This window comes from Pan troglodytes, chromosome 1 (genome assembly GCF_028858775.2).
Source record: "Pan troglodytes isolate AG18354 chromosome 1, NHGRI_mPanTro3-v2.0_pri, whole genome shotgun sequence".
NCBI classification, from domain to species: Eukaryota; Metazoa; Chordata; class Mammalia; order Primates; family Hominidae; genus Pan; species Pan troglodytes.
In genome coordinates, this window is record NC_072398.2 from 77,980,916 (window position 1) to 77,989,735 (window position 8,820).

Sequence of the window (8,820 nt, forward strand, 5' to 3'; positions counted from 1 at the left end):
AAGAAGGCTTCCTGATTAAGTTACTTTCTCTCAACTTCAAACATGTTCTTTTATGCTGTGCTTTATGTTGCTGGGGCTGGGACTTTGCAAACCTCATTCCACTTCCCTCCTTCCTGGTTGCTTCCTGTTCCTGTTAGTATTGTTGCAGAAAAAGGTCTTCACCCCTGCAGCCATGCTGGTGCTGTAGCTAGTTCCGATTTATAGTTGTTCCCAAACTCCTAGAACAAGTTTCTTCATGTGACTTCAGGGAGAGCAACATCAGCCAGCTGGCACCCTCTTCAGAGATGAGATTCCAGCTCTGCAAGTTCCTCCTAAGCCTCTAAGTTTTAATAATTCCAACCTGTTTCTGTTTTCTCTTCAGGCATAGGAGAGGCAACTCCTTCTATAGAAACTATCTGTGTGATACTCTGAGTTCTCTTTTCACCTTTAAGACTCTCTGATACCTTGCTAATGCTTTTATATATTATATTTGTATTAGTCCATTTTCACACTGCTGATAAAGACATACCAGAGACTGGGCAATTTACAAAAGAAAGAAATTTATTGGACTTATAGTTCCACGTGTCTGGGAAGGCCTCAAAATCATGGCAGAAGGTGAAAGGCATATCTCTCATGGCAGCAGACAAGAGAAGAGAGCTTGTGCAGGGAAGCTCCCCTCTTTAAAACCATCAGATCTCATGAGACTTATTCACTATCACGAGAACAGCACAGGAAAGACCTGCTTCCATGATTCAATTACCTCCTGCTGGGTCCTGCCCACAACACTTGGGAATTCAAGATGAGATTTGGGTGGGGACACAGCAAAACTATATCAATATTCTCTATGTTGAAACTATTGATAAGGTTTCTCTTTCCTGAAAGCACCCTAACTGATACACAAGTTGGTGCCAGGAATGGTCCAAGAAAATGGACACTTAAAAATAAGATATTGGGATTGGTTTGGTCATGTCCTTGGACTTGAATGCAGTGCTGACCTCCTTAAAAATTGAGAATCGTGATACAGTAATCCATGCAAGCAGTGGCATCACAATTAACCACATTATCACCTCTATTTGATTGTGAGGAAGTACCTACTGAAGCAAGTCCCTTGGTGGGGCAGGGTGGGGGTGGGGCAGACGACAAGTGGCTGCTACATTTACCTGCATGATGGCAGTAATGACCACAAGATCAAGGGTAGGAATGGTAACTTCTGAGTGCACTGAAGCACTTAAGAAAGAAGATGACAGGCACAGGTTTTTCAACTCTCGGCTCAAGTCATGCCAGACAGCCAGAGTGCTCCTGTGGTGGATTTAAAATAATATTTTATTTCTTGCAACAAAGGTTCAACTTGTCTGAATATCAGAACAAATTTTAATTTTGCAGGTTTCAGAATGACAACTTATGCTGAATACCCAGCCTCAGCAAGTCTTTTAATGAAGCTGAGAATCTCAAACCTTCGAATCACTTTGAGCTTCTCTTTCTAGTGGAAGCAGCCCACCATCCCAAGTCTGAGGATGTTTAAAAATCCTGTAATAAACTCATTGGTGGCAATTGCTTTGCAAAAGGATGGCTATTCTCAAGAAGTACCCCAATCCAGCCTTTGCTGCCATTAGATTCATGACTAGAGTTAGATCTCAGCATGCTCCTGGGAACAGGTACAAAGTCTGACCCCAAAGGAAAGAATTTAGATTTAAGACGGGTTTGAAAAACGCCTGGATTTCAGGCATTTTTCTATGGTTATATATATATTTCATGTATAACCATAAATATATACATGAAGGTGGGTTTATTCAGGGAGAAAACTCTAAATAGTATAGTTTGTCTGGAACATAGTTACAAATAAGACTGGAAAAGTAGCTTTAGTCATATTGGGAGGCCCCTCGTATGAGATTTAAATGGGGAGAAAGAAGAACCAGTAAAGAATTGTATGCACGTGTAATGTGTTTTAGAGGCTCACTTCAGGAAGATGATCCTGGCAGTAGTATACAGGATAAACTATGACAGGGAAACTAAAGTCTAGCTGGCCAGTTAGAGGCTTATTCCAACAGACTAAGAAATTATGATAGCTGGGAGTGGGGTGGTATGTTCCATGTACTTGGGAGGCTCAGATGGGAGGACTGCTTGAGCCCAGGAGTTCCAGGCCAGCCTGGACAACATAACAAAAACCTGCCTCTAAAAAAACCAAAACAAAACATGAACAAAAAATTAAAAAACAAACCAGGCAGCAAAAGCAAAATAGACAAATAATACTATATCAAAATAAAAAAAATAATGATAGCCAGATCTAATTTGCCAGAGTGGGAATTATAAGATAGAAAGAGGCAAAAGAGATATAGAAAGTAGACTTCATAGAACCTATCCTTAGATTGCAAGTGGGGATTCAAGCCAGGGGAAGAGAGAATGAGGCTGAAATATTGAGTCTGGGTATGGGTAGCATAAAAATGAGAGATAGAGAGAAGAAATGACGAAATGAATTGGTCGAAGGCACAGTGGGGTGGGAACAAGCATTGAAGATGCCAAAAAGGAGCATTCTGCTGATTTAGAATGAGATCTTACTGGGATAAAATAGAAGGAATTGCAGCTGGATTTCTGCACTAGAGATTAGGGAAATATAGAACTTCAGAATATTGATAAATTGACTAGAAATCCATCAGGTTTGGGGCTGATACACTGTAAGCAATATAGTTTCAGTAGCTTAAGAAAAAGTACACCTGGGACTCAAAGGGAGTTGGTAACCACTGGCCTCACATGTTTCCTGGGTTGCTTTGGTTTACAACTAGAGGACTGGACTAGACAACTTTTAAGGCCATTTGTTTTCTATTATTCTATGTCATGATATGTTCTCTATTAATTTTAATTTTAATTTTTTTTTGAGACGGAGTCTTGCTCTGTCGCCAGGCTGGAGTGCAGTGGCACGATCTCAGCTCACTGCAACCTCTGCCTCCCGTGTTCAAGCAATTCTCCTGCCTCAGCCAACTGAATAGCTGGGACTACAGGTGCCCGCCACCACACCTGGCTATTTTTTGTATTTTTAGTAGAGGCAAGGTTTCACCATGTTGGCCAGGATGGTCTTGATCTCTTGACCTCGTCATCCGCCTGCCTTGGCCTCCCAAAGTGCTGGGATTATAGGCGTGAGCCACTGTGTTTGGCCTGTGTATTTTTAAATAGACTGTTTTCCCCTGATAGAATGTGACTTTCTTAAAAGTGGGATTATTTTAATATAATTTCCTGTTAAATCTCCAGGTCCTAGAATATACCCTAGTACATAACTAGTACAAAAACTGTTGGTAGAAAGCATGAATTCTGTTTGCCCTTTACTATTATCATTTTTATGGAAACTTTTGCACTGGAAAACATGATAATTATTCTGGAGCTGAAAAACTGTGCTGTGATTTGGATATACTTTGCTTGGCCCTATCAAGTCTCAGGTTGACATTTGATGCCAATGTTGGAGGTGGGTCCTGGTGGGAGGTATTTGGATCTTGAGGGTGGACCTCTCATGAACTGCTTGGTGTCATCCTCACGGGAGTGAGTTCTCACTCTTAGTTCTGTGAGAATTGGTTGTTAAAAAGAGTCTGATGCCTCCTCCTCTCTCTACTGCTTCCTGCCTTACCATGTAATTTCTGCACACATCAGTTCCCCTTTCCCTTCCATCATGAGTGGAAGCAGCCTGAGGCCCTCATCAGAAGCAGATGCTAGTGCAATGCTTTTGTACAGCCTGCAGAACCATGAGCCAAAGAAACCTTTTTTTCTTTATAAATTATCCAGCCTCAGATATTCCTTTATAGCAGCACATATGGGCTGAGACACAGTGGCACTGGAAAGCTATTTGCAGTAGAGCAGCAGTCTAAAAATAAGCAGATCATGTGACCCCCACTATTATCTGTCTGTTTTATGTTCCACAGGAAGAAAACTGCTTGAAAACAGGCTGGGGGAACAACATAAAACACTGACAGGAGTTGTGTTATCTGACAGGATGCAAATTACACAGTGAAATTTAGATAACCATTTGCCATTATCTTGCTGGAAAATTTTCAAAAGTTTAACATTTATCTTTGAAGGCTCTGAGCTGAAATTCATAGCTCAGAGACCCTCTTTAATTTACTCAAGCTTGGGAGAGGAGGTTTAATAATTGCCAGTTGTGCCTTCACACAGAAGCACATTTTCACCTAAACACAGAGAAATTTCAGTCTGCTGAGTTTGCTGTTCCTGATCACTAAGCCAATCCAAACCAAGGCGAAAGGTGAACAATGGTCAGCTGCAGGGCCTGAAATTAGTTTTCCTTTGGTAATGTTGGTATCTGGTATAAACTCTGCACCTGTTCCCTCACCAATCCTTTGGTAAATCCTACTGGGCTGGCTCCTTCTGGTGGTCATGAGAAGTTGCAGATCTCCAACTACGGGGAGCATAATTGACCAATGGACCCAAACTACAGGGAGCATAATTGACCAATGGACCCAAACTACAGGGAGCATAATTGTCTAATGGACCCAAGCTGCTCATTGAATGCTGCCTTTGAACTGAGGCTGTACTTGTTCAGGCTATTCCCAGCCAATGACTGAGTATGGCAGAGATACCTAGGCAGGCCTCTGCCTTATAGACACAGGGCTCTTCTGATGCCCAACTTTGTTCAGGCATTCCCCTGCAGCTTTGCCAAACCATTCCTAGACTGCTTGGCAGTCTGGAATGTTTTCACCCAACTATCCTCCCCTCACTTCTTCGCTTGGGGTCATACTTGCATCCCTGTCTGACAGCTCTCCCTGTCTTTTCCAGCTCCTTTCCTATTATCTTTCACAGGTATTCTCCTGATCAATTCCTTGCATGTTTAGTCGTATGTTGTCATATGCTCCTTGGAGGACTGTTCTTAGAGAATATACCCATGCTCTATGACTTGACTTATTAGAGCCTTATTCTGATCTCCAGGCCACTTGATTGGGACTCTGGTAGTCTGTCTGGTTCTTAGGAGTATCCCTTACCTGTAACTAGGTGCTAAATCTTTTCTTCATGTCATTCACTTCTGGCTGGAGTCTTATTCCACCAATGTATGGGCTATCTAGAATGACATTGGTCTTCTGGAACCATTTGTAAGATTTTGACTCTTGTTACAATTGAGGAACTCATCTTGTCCTCGTTGTAGCTATGACCGAGAAACCAAGAAACTCACTATCTTGTCCTCTTGGATGCCAGCTATAAATTGAATCAAGTTGGACACCGGAATTTTGACCACTTTCCACCTTTCTATCGTGGTCAGGTAAGTTGCATAAGCCTGTGATATGCATGATTTTGGACTTTGTTCCTTTTCACACTGGCCTACAGTTGAGGTACCAGATTCTCATATATCAATAATTAAAGTAGTAATCACTTATATGAGACGTTGAAATGTACTCCCTTCAAGAAAGGTGACATTTTCAGCTGTTTTCTTAATGGGAAAACATTATTGGTGGGAGCAAACTACAGATCCTTCAATGAGATTAGTGTGAAAGCAGAAGAAATGTGAAGGCAGTGGCTATTTGAGTGACATGAAAATATTCTAAGGGGCACAAAAGCAGAAAGGGAAAGCTGGTAACTTCACAGTAAATCTCATTGCCTCCATAGTTTTTCCCAACATCAGGAAGTGCCTTTCTACAAACCTGTGGCATGAACTTAACAGAGAGAATTGAAATTTCTACTTGTTGGATAACTACACAGTTACACAACAAACAAGAGGCTATACATTTCCATGTGGAGACTAATGTTACAACTTAATCCTTTTGGCAATCAGAGATGGGCAATTATCCTAACCAACTTATGTTTCCAACTTAGAAAGCTTTCTATTTTCAGGGCTTTCTTCATACTTAAATCTGGTAACCAAGCCTATGAAAAGAAGTTTTAAATAACAGCAGGTATAAATGTCTGTAGGAAAAGGCTTGAGCAGTGTAGGTACCATCTCAGAATTATAAGAGGGTGGACAGAACTTCTTTTGTTAAATACTATTATCTTAACCCAAGAGAACTGTCAATAGAGAGCTGAGTTTCTGGATTATGGGTGCTTCCCTCCTATGTCTTAAGATTAGCCAGCAGCATGCAAGGAATTGGAAGCATGTCCTTACATGACACAGCAAGAAGGGTGACAAGATCCTATTTGTGTTTGAAAAAGTTTACTCTTGCTGCTGCATACAAAATGGAATGTTAAGATGCAAGAATGGAATCAAGGAGGCTCTTAGAATAATGGGTAAGAGTTAATGGTGGCTTTGACCTGAGTGGAGGCTGTGGAGGTAGACAGAAGTGAGAACATTTGCTGACGCTGTAGGTAGGGGAATGGTGAGGTGTTATGGACTGACTTGTGTCACTCTCAAATTTATATATTGAAGTTCTAATCCCTAGTACTTCAGAATGTTACTATATTTGAAGACAGCATTCTTAAAAAGGCTATTAAGTTAAAATGAGGTCATAGGGTTGTCCCTAATCCAATATAATAGGTTTCTTCATGAGAAGAGGAGATTCGGTCACAGGCATGTACAGAAGAAGACTGTGTGAAGACACAGAAGAAGTTATCTACAAACCAACAAGAGAGGCTTCAGAAGAAACCAACATTGTTGACACCCTGATCTTGGATTTCTAGACTCAGGAATTGTGAGAAAATAAATTTTTATTGTTTAAGCCACCCAGTCTGTGGTACGTTCTTATGGCATCCCTGGCTAATGAATACAGGAGGCAGCTAAAGGAATTGAGGATTATGCCTAGTTTTGTGGCTTGAGAAATGGGGTATTTAGAGGTCTCATTACCAGGACGAGTAAGATTGAGGAAAGAACATGTTTGGAATCTATATGGGAATGTTGGTGGTGGGAAAAACTGAGAGGTAAATGTAGTAGTTTATGTGTGGGATGCCTATGCACATGCAAGAAAAGATATCAAGGAGGCAGTGGTATGTGCAAATCTGGAAATTTTATAAATTCTTATGCAGATGATTTAAATAAATAAATTTGAACCCTGTCATCTATTCTCAATCCCTTCTGGATTTCAACCAAAAGGGCTGGTTGTATGGGGCTAGCATCATATATCAATGTCAGTAAGTTAGATTGTCCATTACTTTGTATTGAATGGAACTATGTGCTGCATGATTTCTGTGTCTCTAAAAGTCAACAGACCTTGGGCAGACACAAAAGTTTAAATGTCACCCTGAAAAACCACTCTAAATTAGGAGGCAGTTGCGACATTCTAAACAAATTTACTAGATTACATATCATGAGATATGGCTTTGGGTTCAAACTCTACCCTTTTTAGATTAGTGTTCTTGGATCATAATCTCTGAGACTTAGATTTTTCATTCATTTTATAGTGAATCTCATTAGGGGTACTTCACTTGATTTAGGGTATTTTTGGAATTTTCAGGGTGAGTTTTTGTTGTTGCATGATTGAGGAGTTCTAGTTAGTAGAAGCTCTGTGAAGTCCTGCAAAATGATTTGACACAAAGCCTTCTTGGATGTGTACTTACAGTTGCACAACTTGAAAATATTCTATACATTACAAGTGGGGCTATAGTGACACACACACACACACATTTAACACATTTGTGTATTAATTTTACTTCAGGACTGTAAAGTGTTACAAAATTCTAGCTATTAAAAGAGGGCATTGCACCAAGTTATGTTGTGTTGAGAACCACTGACCTATAATATCTTTTTATTGCCTTTATTATTTTGAATGGACACATAATAATTATACAATTTATGGGGCACAGTGTGATATTTTGATGCATATATATCATGAATAGTGATCAAATCAGGGTAACTAGCATATCCATCACTTCAACCATTTATCATTTCTTTGTACATGGATAAAGAAAATGTGGTGTATCCATTTGTCCGTTGACAAACACTTAGGTTTGGCCATTGTGAATAGTACTGCAATAACCATGGGAGTGCTTTCATATTGCTTTCCTTTCAATATGATATATATCTATATATCTATATATCTATATCTATATCTATATCTATATCTATATACACTCACATACACACATATGGGGGATATAGAAATGGAAGAAAGAAAGAAGATCACATTTTTACCTAACGCTTTCTTCTTTTCTATTGTTACTTTCTTTATATTTTTATCTTTGAAGCTCAGATTTATCATAAATGTTGTATACTATTTTAAATATTTTCTTTTTCCTAATTGTTTGTGGTAGCAAAGTAACATTCTGCTTTTAAGGTCTTCTTACCAGATGTGAAATATTCCCAAGTATTCCCAAATGAAGCAAAACTTTTCTTGAAAACGTGTGCCCTAAATGGAATCAAATAACTAAAAATTAAACACAGCCCATAAAAATTTTTTGCTTCATGTTATAAATGCCAGTACAAAAAATAAATAGAAGATTAAGTTGCTATAATCCAATTTTTAATATCCTTTTTTTGTATGATGCAATGGTTTGAATGTTTTTCTCTCCAGATCTCATGTTGAAAACTAATCCTCAATGTAGCAGTATTGAAAGGTGAGGCCTTTAAGAGGTGATTGGGTTATGAGGACTCTGCCTAAATAAATTGAAGCATCATTTATGGATTAATGAATTAGTGGATTATCACAGGAATGGGACTGGTGGACCTTTAAGAAGAATATATATACACACACATATATATTTGTTCCATTGATCTAAGTTGGAAGGGAAGGTTTAGTAAGAAATATGTAGTATGATAACTAACTGGTGGAGCCCTCTGATGACTGATGATTCTGGCAGGTGATTTTATCTGCTCTATAATGTCAAAATTTAAAAATCATAATTATGAAAATTTTAACTATAAAATGTAATACAGTATAAAATACAGTTTTAGATTTATTCTGGTACCTCATAAGTTTATTGGGGCAG

The 8,820-nt window shown here is 39.1% G+C and overlaps 1 protein-coding gene and 1 long non-coding RNA gene across 3 annotated transcripts in view; one reads left to right on the forward strand and one right to left on the reverse strand.

The window, feature by feature from the left end:
* LOC112206015 (uncharacterized) overlaps positions 1-8,134 on the forward strand; it is a 133,763-nt gene extending 125,629 nt beyond the window's left edge. Inside the window, exons 4-5 of one of the 2 annotated variants that reach the window (XR_002940137.2) lie at positions 5,117-5,230; positions 6,437-8,134. This is a non-coding gene — a long non-coding RNA (uncharacterized LOC112206015). Of the gene's footprint in view, positions 1-5,116 lie in introns of both variants that reach the window. The other variant, XR_010151825.1, reaches the window with a different exon arrangement.
* Positions 1-8,234, reverse strand: part of LOC469579 (putative dimethylaniline monooxygenase [N-oxide-forming] 6) — a 42,835-nt gene extending 34,601 nt beyond the window's left edge. The window contains exon 1 of the mRNA XM_524962.7: positions 8,179-8,234. The gene's annotated coding sequence lies outside the window, so the exon portion shown is untranslated. The remainder of the gene's footprint in view (positions 1-8,178) is intronic.
* Positions 8,235-8,820: the final 586 nt, after the last annotated feature.